The 13,931-nt window shown below is 46.6% G+C and overlaps 1 protein-coding gene across 1 annotated transcript in view; it reads right to left on the bottom strand.

Moving 5' to 3' along the window:
- BRINP3 (BMP/retinoic acid inducible neural specific 3) overlaps positions 1–7,905 on the bottom strand; it is a 229,375-nt gene extending 221,470 nt beyond the window's left edge. Inside the window, exon 1 of the mRNA XM_035123029.2 lies at positions 7,768–7,905. The gene's annotated coding sequence lies outside the window, so the exon portion shown is untranslated. The remainder of the gene's footprint in view (positions 1–7,767) is intronic.
- Positions 7,906–13,931: the final 6,026 nt, after the last annotated feature.

Raw genomic sequence — 13,931 nt, forward strand, 5'->3', positions numbered from 1 at the left:
TGGTTGGCATTGTTATATCAGGCAATGTTTCTCAAACCTAACAGTGACTGGACACGCCTTTCTAAATTAAAAGAGGGAGCACACTTCACCTTTGACAGATGAAAATGTTTACTTTTGAGCGTGCATATGAGTAAGGATAACCTCTTTCTCCTTTCCCCGCCAAGAGCTGCTTCCCCCTATGTTTCTGCATGAGTCTTTGATATCGGACAATTGAAAAGAGCCAAATATAGAGGAGTGACTCATTGCTACTGTTTCCCCAAGTGCAGCGACTGGTGTTTATCTACAGGAATGAATGGCAACTACTTTACTGAAGTGGAGGCAAGGGGTTAACCAGGGGCACAAGTGGGGTAGAGCTGAATCTGTTCCATACTGAGCAGCAGAGATTGAGAATCATTCCTGCCCCTAGCTGCATCCAGGGTTCTGTTCCTTAGTCATGGGACTAAGCTCAGAGCAATGACATTGCTCAGAACTGATATAGCTAGATAAACTGAAATATACTCGGAGTCGAGAGTGAATTTCATGCTCTTTATTCAGCTCATATTCATCAAGGAGAAGAAGAGAAGACGAATGGCTCTTTTCCCAAAACCATCTGCTTATATACATTATTTACACAATGGGCCTTGCGTGATTGGCTACTTCAGGGCTACACCTGTGGGCCAATTATATTGTGGATTGACTTCTGCCTGCAGCCTGATTGGCCGCTCCTACAGGCCAATCAGGTAGCAGATTCACTTCTGCCAGCCGCCTGATTGGCTGCTCCAGCAGGCCAATCAGGTTGCGGATTCACTTCCACCTGGAGTTGGATTGGGTAGCTCCCGCTGATTCTGAATCCTATTGTTCTAGGATTCAGCTCAGTACATAACATAAACCATAATGTGCTGCTCCTGCAGATAGACAAGAAACATGCAACTGTGCATGCCACAAAATTTTTTACCCAGTTTCCCAGAGGTTTCATTACCCTACTTCAAAAAGAGGAAAGTAAAAAAGACAAAGAATTTTGAGATGGCAGAAATAATTGGTAAAGTCAGTTTTAAGTATGATTCTCCTTTTATATTAGTTATGTAGGTATTTTATGCGAAATGGTTTTAACTGATTGCGTTGTTATATTTTGTTGTATTTTATTTTGCTGTAAACCACTGTCCTTTCACTATTGTGGTAAAGGGGGTCATAAGAATAATAAGAGGTAGACAAATGCGGAACAGATAAAAGAGAGGGATTCTTAGTCTCCCCCCCCCCAATTTTCCATCTAGACCTGACAAAACTAATGCTTCCTTTACACACACACACTTCCTTCAAAAGGATGTTACTGGATGAGCTTCTAGTCTGATCAACTGAAATATAATCATCTGTTTGAAGACTGATCCAAATGGAAACAGCTTCCTAAATAATGAAGTCTACCCTGAATTCAGTGGTGGGGAAAGTCAGCCTAATGAAAATTAACTTGAAGGGATGTTTGTCCACATCAGGGCTCAAAGGAGAGCAGGGCAGAAATTGGCAACTTTTTGGTTCACATGTGTGTAGGTTTGCTTTTTTTGATGAACCAACTCTGCCTTCTGCAGCAAGAGAGCTTCACTGTCCTCATATGCTTGTTTGTGTGTCTCCGATTTTGGATTTCTTTACTTGGAGCTCTGGCATTTCATCAGTGAACACCCGGAGCATGGAACACTGTTTTACTAAGCATACTGTATGCTGGAGTGGTAATAAAAGACTACCGGAAATTAGAATCTCTTTTTTCCCAAGCTACATTAAGATTCTCAGATAAAATTGCTCAGGTTCCCTACTTGGTCTATGGAATTATAATAGCTATGCAACTCAGCTAGCAACTGAGCGTAAGATAACTGTCCCTTCACTGGATGTACCGGTATATTGGTGCAATTTACACATATTGTATTCTCAAGGCGAGGCATTTTCCTGGCATATTATGCTCGAGGGGCCGTTTTTCTCCCATATTAAGAATGTGCTGGACACGGTGCATCTGATACCTTTCCTGAACTCAGATTATTCTCTGGAAATCATACCAGAGTGTACTCTGCCCACAAGATTCCTATTTCAGTTTTATTGTTCCGTCCATTATGGCTTATTTTAGAAGAGCACCCATTTGTCACACTGTGAAGAATGGGTGCAAGAAATTCTATTAAATCACAGGAGATTCTTCCAAGCAATATAACAGGACATCTTCTCTCCAAACTTGTGAACTGCTCTGCTTTCTCTGGCTGTCCAAAGGTTCACTTATTGCAGAGGGGTTGCAGAACTAAATGGCTGGGGGATGGGTGGGTTACTAGAAGTCATCAAGTCCAGAGCCTATATCAGGACTCAACAGACTTGCTCAAACACATTTGACATAGTTCCATCCACATAATCAGCAGTGAGCAGCTGAGAATGTTGTATACACAGCAGATCATTGCATGTGATGTGCAGCCATATCCCATCCATGTTTACTCAGAAGAAAGTCTCAATGAGCTCAGTGGGAATTATTCCCAACTAGGTGTGCATCATAAACCAAGTCACAAAAATCAACAACCAAGCCACCAGGGTTGCTTGCAAATATAAGCAGGGGAAAATACATTCCGCAAATGAGTGCCCTTAATACTCAAAGAGCATAAGATGCCTTTGGTGCATAGAATAAAGCAGAAGATAGGACACAGCATTATATCAAGTCAGTATTGTCAAAACTCACCAGTAGCAACTTTCCAGAATTTCAGGCAGATGTCTCTCCCAGATTGAACCAGGAACTTTTTGCATGCAGAAAGCATTTGCTCCACCACTAAGCAATGGCCCTTCTCCTATCTTTTGGGTTTACTCAAAAGGAAGTTACTGGGATGCAAGGAAAACATGCTGACTAAGAGAGGAAGCTATCACCTGGGAAGAATCCCATTCTAAGGCTACCACCTTAGACTGAGAGAACAATAGGCTTGCCTTTCTCCCCATTCCCCACCCAGTGCCAGATTTATGTATAAGCTAAACAAGCTATAGCTTAGGGCCCCACTCCCTTGGGGCCCCCAAAAAAAAATTAAAGGAAAAAACAACTGGATGTACATTTCCAAGATATAATATAAAAACAAAATAAAACCTACATACAGAAACCATGTTTTATATTGTGTAGGCTCCTATGATGTAAGTCAGGCATGTCCAACTTCCAAGAGACAGCGATCTACTCACCATATAAAAAGATCTACCCATTGTCATTGCCAGGAATTGTTGAGCTTTATTTAGGGGAGGGTTGGCCAAAGGTGATCACTAAACTCCATGCCACAATCTACCTGGGACACCCCCGCGATCTACCAGTAGATCACAATCTACCTGCTGGACATGCCTGATGTAAGTAATGGGCCCTGCCTGCTAGCCTGCACCCTAAAATATCACTGGTTTGCTCATTTCTATATATAGGGTGCCTACATTCTGCTTGTGCGAATGGCTTTAGATACCTATTAGGTCTATAAATTACCATATAGCATATATTCAACACAAAAAACAGCGACAGTTTGTTGTTGACAGTTTTACCTTCAGTAGTTTAGGGCCCCATCAAACCTAAATCTGGCTCTGCTCCCACCCCTCCAGCTGCAACAAAGAGATAATAGATACCAGCCTGCCTCACCCAAGTCATGTCCCGTTGTAATAGCCTTTGGTGCCCTGAGGGTTTAAGGCAATAATTTTTCTTGATGTGCTGCTGTTTGAAGGGGAGGGAAGGGGGAAAAACCTTGCTAGCCCCAAAGCATGGCCTCAGCCGGAAGCATCGTGTGAAATGCTACACAACCAAGGAACATTCTGCACCCACACACTTCTTCTATACACACACCAAGTAGGAAAAGAAGCAGCACTCCAGGTGGGAACAATAGAAGACATCTGCAATGATTGAGAAGTTAAAACACAAAGAAGTTCCTTCCTACCCACGACTGGCAACCCAACAGGGATTCTAGTTGAGGAACCCCAATTCTCCTTACAGTTTCCACATCAATAATGAAGAGAATTCTGCTCTCGAATTGTGTCTTTCAGCTCTCAGAAAGTTTGGGAGGGTCAGACATGGACTGAACCCTCTGAAAGAGGCTTAGGGGTGTAGTTTGCAAAGCCCACCATATACAAAGGGCAGGGTTCAGACAACATCTGATTATTCTCAGAGAGCATCATTTTTACTTACTGAGTGACTGAATCAAGTGGTGCTAAGTATTAGGTATGCATGCTAAAAGACAACTTTCTCTTTGCTTTTATAAAAATTAAGATGTCTGTTCTTTGCGGAAAATACTGCAATTGTTACAGAAACAAAATAAAAATGATAAGGCCTTCAAGTTTTAGTTGTAAAAAGAATTTAACGTATCAAAAAGTGAGGCAGTGGACCCTCCCAACTCCACCCCCCCATTTAGATTCCCCCCAATGAAATCTGAAATTATGTCGCCCGAAGTCTGCCTCTTATGAACTTTACACAGACAAATAAAAATTCTGAAGTCCCCCATATTTAACCCTCCCTGCCCCAAATAAGCCACAATGGGTTTTGCTTCAATAACTCTAGCATGACTTGGCTTGTGATTCTAGCTACAGCAGAGCAAATCCCAAACACCCTCCAGTGGAGCTCTTGTCTGGGAAAACATACACATGCATATGTACTCAAAAATACTGGTAAGTCTTAGTAGGTTCAGTGGGGTTTCCACCCTGTGCTAAATGGTATCAGTATCTATATTGACTTCCTGGGGTCTTTAGCTCCTTTTGTTTTGCTCCTTTTTTTTTTTTTTTGCTTTTATGTATATATATATACACACACCCCTTCCTAAAGGCTCATCTTGTCTCTCTCATATGTAGAGAAAGAGAGAGAGAGAAAGAAAGTTCTGCTTAATGCATAAGCCTCATAATTGAAAGAGCCCATTTGATTATATTGCAAAATGGTCACCCGATGAAGGGAGTTTCATTTTATGGTGCAGTCAACTGAAAATAAAAAGAAATGTCTTGAGATAGTTCTGTGATGGAGTCACTCACCAAAGGATGCAATTTAACACTTAATGGCATTTGCACAGGAAAGGCAGCAAAAGGCTATTGCCTAGGCTGCTCCTCTTACCTGTTTAAAAGCCCATCAGTCTGTGACTGTTGCAAAACAAGCCTACAAAAACCATGGCCGGTGTCTCTTCTTCTGGCGCACCTTCTACTCTACCTTCTCCTTTTTGTCCATATTCCACCCAGTTTCCCATCCCTCTTGCCCCTGAAGCAAACACAAGATGAGAAATGTCTCCTACCAAATTAGCCTTCGGGAAACCTCTTCCTTTAACAAACTTGCATAAAGGGCTCCTAGCCACAGAAAGCACCTTGGCAGGAAAGTATATGAAGATAAGCAAGCCCTCTGCATAAATTAGAAAACTTGGCTGGGCAGTGTGACTCTCAAGTAGGAAAAGTGACAAAACACCAGCACAGCCCATTCAGTGTCCCCCTGATGGGAGCAGAAGCTTAGTTAGTGCTGGAGTCAGCAGTGGACTCAAACCATCTGAGATTTCTGGAGTCTGCTACCATCTGGCTGCAAAAGTGAGACACGCCTCAGTGAGAATTCCCTAATACCTGTCATGGTGGGAATAACAATGTTCCAGACTACACACACACACACACACACACACACACACACACACACACACACTACCAGAAAGAGAGACTTGCAGCGTCTATTTAAAGAACATTTGGGGACCCTGTGTGCTCCCTATGCTTGACCCTATTCTTTGACATTTTCAAAGCTGTGGTCTTTCAGTTATTCTGTTACTTTGGCTCTCTCAACAGTCCCGTGTTATTATTCCAATTTGTGCTGAAATGTTGGGGGGAAAGGAAGGGAGGGAGGGAGGGAGGGAGGGAGGGAGGGAGGGAAGGAAGGAAGGAAGGAAGGAAGGAAGGAAGGAAGGAAGGAAGGAAGGAAGGAAGGAAGTCTGGTTAATGCTTATGCCTCATAATTCCAATGCAGGAATCTCAGCCCAAGCATCCATAAGAGATGGCCATCCAAGGAAGGAGAATTCACAAGCTCCCAAGGAAGACCGTTCCACCGTCAAACAGCTCCTACTGTCAAAAAGTTTTCCCTGATGTTAAGTCAGAATCTCCTTTCATGGGGTAGAACAGGGGAGCATTTTGGGGAGCTGGTTCAACCTCTGCATATTTTCCAATTTGGGGTCTTCCTAGGCATGAACAGGCCAGCAGAGTGTTATTACATGTAAGAGATTTCATATCACCACAGATTCAGTGCTTACAGTTCATGCATTCATATGCCGATGGCACCATGCGTGCAGCCCCCAAGGGAAATCAGGTGAGGCAGATGCCAAATTAATGGAGTTGTAACTTCAGGGAAGGGATTTACTGAGCTCCTTGTTCCTCTGCCTGTGTATTCCTTTCCTGTGTAACTTCTACTAGAGCATGAATGCAGAGGATAGTATGTGACAATTGAGAAAGGACCACCAAAGCAACATTTCACCGAATTAAACCAATGGTCCACCCAACTCAGGATTTTCTTCACTGACTGACAACTTCAGGGTTGCCCAGCTCTTATATGGATGGAACCTGGGAACTTTTGCATGGAAAGCTGAGGTTCTACCCCTGAGCTACAGTCCTCATTGCATGCCAGTGTGCATGAAACCACATGGCGAAGTGGTCAGTGTCCTACCATATGGCTGGTGATTGGGTGCAGATATCCTTGATGCCTGGCAAAGCATTACAGGACCAACAATAGACAACGTGCTATAGATTCATCTCACTTTGTTCTAAAGTGGGCATGGGACACAATGCGCAAAACCACCCACACCCAAATCTTCTCACATTCCCACTCCATCCACCCTGGCCTTTCATTTTGGCTGTAGTCAGGTTCCTCGTGCACTCTGCAATTCCCTGAAACTAGGGAAATGAACAGAACCATGGCTGCCATACCTTGCAATGAAAGGGAAAAGTCACCATATTCTGAGCTGCATTTCAATGAAGGCTAGCAGCGCAAGCAGGGGGAAAGCCACACAACAAATGTGCACCCTCTTGTACTTTGCATACTGATCCGTGTAAACCCTGCCTAGTCTCTCTGTCCAGCCCATACTGAAAACTTGCATCAACGAGTCATCAAAGCTTGGACTGGAACAGAGGTGATCATCATAATCCTGGTCCATTAAAAAAAAGAGGGGGGAGACTACATCTGTTTTGTTGTCTGGAGATCATGCCCCTTAAGGGAGAATTATTCCTCCCACCCCACATTATTATTGAGCTGTGCCACCTCTTTAAAAATCAAATCACACAAGCCAAAAATGTCACAGGCTGCCGAATGAGCTTTAGGATTTTATCTTTCCCCCCCTCCCCACATCTTTCCTGATTGGTGTGGCATTCCTAGCGGTGCCTCCACACCCCCGGTAAATAGTATTGAACAAGAAACAACACATTAAGGCTGATGGAGATTTTCGCCTGTGAAGCATGCCGCTTGCTCGCTCGCTGCCTGCAAATGCCCATTAAGACACCATTAATTGCATTGATTTATTTGCAAGCGATGCGCAGAAGGATGTTTGCTCGCCTCCCCTCCCCTGCACAGCCTGGCAACCGCCGCTGCCCCCCCCCCCCCGTTTTACACCCAAACTCGACCCCCTGTTGCCATCTCTCGCCACTGTCACCAAGTTCTTTTCACTGACACCGGGAGCATCTCAGCACCCACCTTCTCTCTCCTTCACCCTCCTTGCACCAAATTGTACCCCCCCCCCTTCACACGATGACTCCAAACCCAGTGGTACAGTTCACCTTCGGGTAGCTTGTTAGGAGAGAGAGAGACAACGCGGAATCCCTTACCTATAGCTGGCTCGCCCGCGTCTGGCGTCCTCTGAAGCGCATCTATCTGATGATGCTCAAAGTTTCCGGATCCCCATGAGTTGAGCTAGCTCGGCTGCAGCTGCTGCGAGCTCGGCTGCAGCTCCTCGGAAGTGCAACCGACTAGCTCTGCTTGGGGATCGGTCTAATTGCACAAGTTCTGTCGGAAGAGGGTGGAAGGGGAAGGGCAGCTTTGGCAAGGAGGCAGAGAAAGAGACAGAGGGGGATCTTCTTCTCTTGGTGAGGCTGGAGACTCTGCTGCGAAAAACCACGCACCGCCCGCCTGAGCAAGGTGACTCGTCTTCCTTCGCTCCAGCTGGTGGCAGAACAGCTGGGAAGGACACGCGGAAGGGGGTGGGCGGAAGGGAGGGGGGCTTTACTCCGGTTTAATTAAACCGGAGCAGCTCTTGCCAACCGGATCTTCTCTTCGAGATCCGGGGGGGGGGACGTCCACGCTTTATAACCCCCCCCCCCCTTTAAAGTGTCCTTAGGTCCCTTCACTCCAGAGACGGATTAAAGTGGGAATAATTCATCCACGCGCATCGCTGTCCTAAAGAAGATTAGCTTTGGTCTGTCTGGTCCAATATTATGTCCCCAGACGTGGGTCAGAGAAGTGTCGTAGGAGACTGATAAGAAGGAGGGCATGATGAGGGCAATGGCTTTCCTTTTATCCCAAGGATCTGATCATCAAAGGTGGTTCTGGAATTCCGACGAGGAACCCCTAAATTCCAGGGCACTGGTGAGGCTAACCTGCGGCCATGAGGATTTAAACTCAACCTCCCCACACCACGCCACCCATCAAGCGAGTGTGGCTAATGGCCAGAGGTGACGGGATCTGGAGTCTAGCAACATCTGGAAGGTCCAAAGGTTCCACACAAGTCTCTGCTGGAGAACAGCTACTCCAAGCGTTAGGTATGCCGATGACAATAAGTAGTTCTGAGGGTTAGACTAAGGAGCAAGCGCGTCCACCTGTAGTAATCGTGAGACTGCATTTTAACGACCACCACAGCCTGCCGCAGAACGGGGAGGGGGGGGACACATACGCTCATATCTGCCACTCACTGGGAGGGACATTTGCCCCCTTCGCTCTCCCTAATGGTCGCTTGCGAGTACAGAACTGGCAGGAATTATAATGCATTTACAGGCTGCTTTCGAGAGTCTTCATGCTTTTTTATATACGGTATTAAAAAAGGTAAAGGTAAAGGACCCCTGGCAATTATTCACAAAAACAGCAACAGCAAGAACCCCGTAAGATGGGTCAGCATTAGGTAGATGAGGGGCCGAAAGCTTGCCTAAGGGCCCACCTGGCAGATTGGACTTAATTCCAAAATGGGAATGCAACCAACACGTGTTTGCAGACAGACATCTGACAAACACGCTTTTCGGGGAGTGAGAGTTGTCTGCAACTGCTCCCTGCTGGATGGACCCCAAATGGCTAACCCAAGTCTGCTGCCAGGCAAGGTGTGTAAAGCATCCTTGGCCTGTGTCGGCTGCCATAGCCCCGAAATTTACCCGACACTGGTATGCATATATTGTATATAGCCCATCGCATATTAATGCAATGAAGTGTGTGTGTGTGTGTGTGCGAGAGAGAGAGAGACAGACAGACAGTCAGACAACAGTAAAAGTTACGCTCATCTCTCTTTCCGGTCCCTGCAGTTCCTCGCGCAGTTTATTTTTCACAAAAAAACTCTACACAAATAATAATAACGCAGAAGAGGTAAGCGAGAGAGAGAGAGATCTGCAAGAAGATGTGAGCTCCGGAAGAGAGATCCCCGACCAGACAATCAGACTTCCTCCGCGTTTTGGAGCCCTAGCTCAGTGAAATAGCATCTGCCTTGCATGCCGAGGGTGAAATGCAACAACGGTTTGGTTCCCTATCGCGAAGCTGTTGGGGGGCCGGGGGCGGGCGGGGGCGGATTCGCAACCCAAATGCGACTCTTGATTTCACAATTCCAAAAGCACCACCTTGAAAGGTCCCTTAAGCAAGCCCACCTCCCAGTCGAATCTGGTGGGGAATCTTCCCCCTTTCTTGGACTGAGGGACTGGTTGATCCCAGCCCTTCTTCTCCCCCAAATACTTCTTTAAGACCCCTCCCAGAAAATCTGGTAGAGGGCAGAGTCTCCCACAAAGACCAAATGGCGCCAGAGAGACACCCCAACGCGAAAGATGTGAGCTATGGGTGAGATCTTCTTCTTCTCTCTCACCAACCCTCCGAATAGGATGCCCACCAAGGGCGACGATGCCAGCCCCCCCCCCCGATCTTCCACCGCAAGCCCCTGACAAGTTAGCCCCTAGAAACCCAGATGTTTGGCACGCCACGAAACCAATAGTGCGAATGACACACAGAGCTAGGTGTGCCTTTGGGGGAGACGCGAGAGTCCCATGTGTCTCAAGTGAGCGAGCCAAGGCGCGATCAAAACCCGGAGCTTACAAACAAGGATCTGGTGTGTGCGCCTGTCATCTGCGAGAGAAAGGCAAGAGAGCACCCCCTCCCCATCTGTTTCAGCCTCCCAACATAATTTTCTTCCAGAAATGTAACATGTGGGATGCAATTTGCCTCGCCAAGAAATGCACCCCCCAATACACAGTGCACCCCCTAACTCGTCATTTTCTCTCTGCTGCGTCTGCGTGAAGGAAGGGGTTAATGGAGGAATGGAATATCCATAGCATCAACGGGAGTTAAATGGATAGGAAAGCAGCAGAGCGATAGATTTATTTAAGCTTCCCCTCCCCCCCTCCAATAATAAAATAAAATTTAAAAAGTCACAGAGACAATAGCTCATCAAACTGGCGATCGCTAAACATTGTGGGGAGGAACTGATGGAGGCTTCCTTAAATCTAACGTGCGTAAAAGGCGAGGCACTCACCGGGTGGAATTTCAGGAGGCGAGGTGTCTGGGCAGCAAGCGGTTCCACGAGTCGAGCGCGCATCCCATTGTAGTTCCAGAGGTTTGGATGCACTTCAGAACAGTGGTGAGGGACAGCGATGGGCGGCGTGACGTGGGGGTGTCCGCCAGAGCTTCCTTAGCGGCGCTGAGAGAGAGGGAGACCCAAGTAACAACGAACCACCGGGCAAGCGGTGTGCCGGACGCACGCGTGTGTGCCTGCCACAGAGCCCAGGAAACAATGAATGGATGCGAAAATTAAAAAAATAAAATAAAGGGAGACCGGACAAATGCAAAGGAAGAGTTGCGGGGAGGCAGGCGGGCGGGCGGGCGGGCGCTCAGAGTCAGAGAAGCGGAGATTTTAAAGCTGATCCTTTAAGGCAAAAAAATAGGTGGACGAGATTATATTCATCCAAAGAAACGGAGACGACGAGAGGCTGGCTCTGTGCGTAAAAACCACAGCAACCCAAGACCGAGTGAGCCAGGTGGTGCTGGAGAAGAAGCGAGGCGCAGAGAGAACTACAGCAGAGGCTGGTCTCAACCTGATAGATATAGCGGCGGAGCTGATTTAGGGAGCTGGAGGGGAGGATCTAATAGGATTCGGGAGGAGGAGGGGGGAGATCGGGTGGGCAGGAAGAAAAGACTCTCTCTCTCCCTCGCTTTTGAAGGGCTTGGCACATCAGCCCGCCACCTTCTTCCCAGGTTGCTAAAGAAACTCCTTCCAGAGACTCAGTGGAAATCTCTGCCCTTCCCTTCGGTTACATTATATACTAACCGTGCAAGGCTACTTCTCTCAATAATTTTGTCCCAACAATCGCAACACGCCGGGGCCGGGAGGCAAAACTCCCGTGAAACCAACCGGGAAAGGCATTGAGGAAACCAGCCAGCTGCCCGATCTTTCCGGGTTTGTTTTAATTTTGCAAGGAGCTGGAGGAGGGATGCTAAAGAGACGACTGGGGAAGGGAGGCAGTAGTTCTCTGAGTCAACGCGTATATAACCCAGTTTGCAAGACTCGCCGTGGGGGTGTTATAATGGCACAGGCTCGAACCAAAAGAGGGTTTAGAGGATGACCCTGGTCCCTGGGGCCGCTGGGTTTGTCTCTGTGGGACGGAGAAGCTGGTATCGCCTCCTTCTGGTTTGGTGATCTTGCAAACCAGAGGGCGGGGAGATCAGCTTCTCTCCCTCCAGCCAGTCTCTCCGCACGACGCACGTGATGTCTCGGCTCAGAAATCCAGCATGCGTGCGCGCGTGCATTTTTGCTACGCGCGAACTTGAGCAACATGCATGAAACTGACCGGAGGGATCGCTCGCTTTCTCTTTCGCAGCTAGGAGTCTCCGTGCTAATCTCCCTCTCTCAACCCCGCCTGGCTTTCTAATGTCGAAGAAGGGAGGGGGGCATCCCTCCTTTGATTTCTTGCACCCCCATTGCACGCATGTTGACTCGGAAGTGAAAATCCCAGAGATTTCAGTGGGGCTGACTCCAGAATAGTTCCAGAAACACTTGAGGTGGAGTCATTGGGTGGAAAAGTGAAGGTGCGAGCAGCTTACCCCAGCAAGGCAATGAGAAAAGTAATCCTGATAAATGATCTAATTTTCTAATGCTAAGAGAAAAGGGATCGCCTATTAATCTACTTGCTCTTCGCCATAAGAACAAGACGGTGCTTGAGTCACTGGGACACCCCGCAAACAAAACAAAAGACACCCTCCCCAATCATCCTTACCTATTTTAGCTTGAATATTAAGGGATGTGGGGAAGAATACTTAGTGTAGAGTTGCCTCGCCTATACTACCGGTACGCATCTCTCTGTCCTGCCCATTTTTCACCTGTTCTCATATTAGCGTTGAACTGACCCAAGCGGTGCTACCGGATTGCTCTTTTGCATTGCTAAGGAAGCCACCGCTTTAGAAACCTCCAGTCTGATGCTTTTCCAGCCTGACACCGGCTTCCCCGAGGCTTCTCACAGTGGAAGGGTAATTTGCACTTAACAGTGTAAACCGCTGCCTCGCAGAGTGCTTTTCTCTTCAGGTATTTGCCTTCTGCTCTAACGTGGTCACGCCCGTTGCCATGCCTTGTGCTCCCTGCATTTCCAGAATGCATACATTGCAGCAAAGGAGAAAACATGCATTCTTCCCCCACCACCCACCCCAACTATTTCATCCAAGTCTGTTTGTCTTTTCAAATCGCACTGGGAGATCTGTGAGCACACCACACTTTGCTCTGTGATTTTCATCCTGCCACAAGAAATCTGTTTTCAATAGGGCTGATCCATTCCCACCCTTCCTTTTTTTGAGCTTCTTCTGAACTACTGGAGAGTTTCAGTCCTCCATGAAGGCTGAAATAGCCTTCCCAGTTTTGCCAGTCATGAAATTTTGGTGCAACTGTGAATTCAAATTTGGTATTATTTTAATATTTAAGAAAGCAATGGGCTTGGCCTCTCCTCCTTCTCTCTTAGTTTCATGACTCCCACAATATGAAATACAGTGGAACCTCGGTTTATGAACACCTTGGTTTACGAATTTTTGGTTTACGAACGCCGCGGACCCATCTGGAATGGATTAATTCACTTTCCATTACTTTCAATGGGAAAGTTCGCTTCAGTTTATGAACGCTTCAGTTTATGAACAGACTTACGGAACCAATTACACCCATGCTTCGGGTTAAGTACGCTTCAGGTTGAGTACTCCGTGGACCGTCTGGAACAGATTAATCCACTTTCCATTACTTTCAATGGGAAAGTTCGCTTCAATTTATGAACGCTTCAGTTTATGAACAGACTTCTGGAACCAATTGTGTTCATAAACTGAGGTACCATGGTAGCAATAGATATCAAGTGATATTCACTGCTGGAAAATGTCACACCCACCCCAAATATTCAACTAGTTTTCAACTTTCCATCCCATAGTTGCATACACATGTGGTTAATATTCAAGAACAGAGTCATCAACAGTAGCTTGCTTTTAATGTGCAAATGCCTTTTACTCCTCTCAGAAGTTTTTGTGTACAGTACAACTGAAAGGATTGTATTCAATTGTACAGAATTCCAGTTTCACCACTCAGAGCTGGAATATAAAGTTTCAAATTTAACAGAATGCAAGAAGCAACCTCAACCTTTGAGTGGCTGCTCCCATGGGGGCTCCCAAGATAACTGGCATCATTAATTAAAGCATTTTCAGTGCATATCACCCCAATGTGATGAATAAATTGACTATGATTGTCATCATAGTATAATCAAGAGAAAACAAAATGAAGAGTTTAAAA

Source organism: Zootoca vivipara, chromosome 7, assembly GCF_963506605.1.
Source record: "Zootoca vivipara chromosome 7, rZooViv1.1, whole genome shotgun sequence".
Taxonomy (NCBI): domain Eukaryota; kingdom Metazoa; phylum Chordata; class Lepidosauria; order Squamata; family Lacertidae; genus Zootoca; species Zootoca vivipara.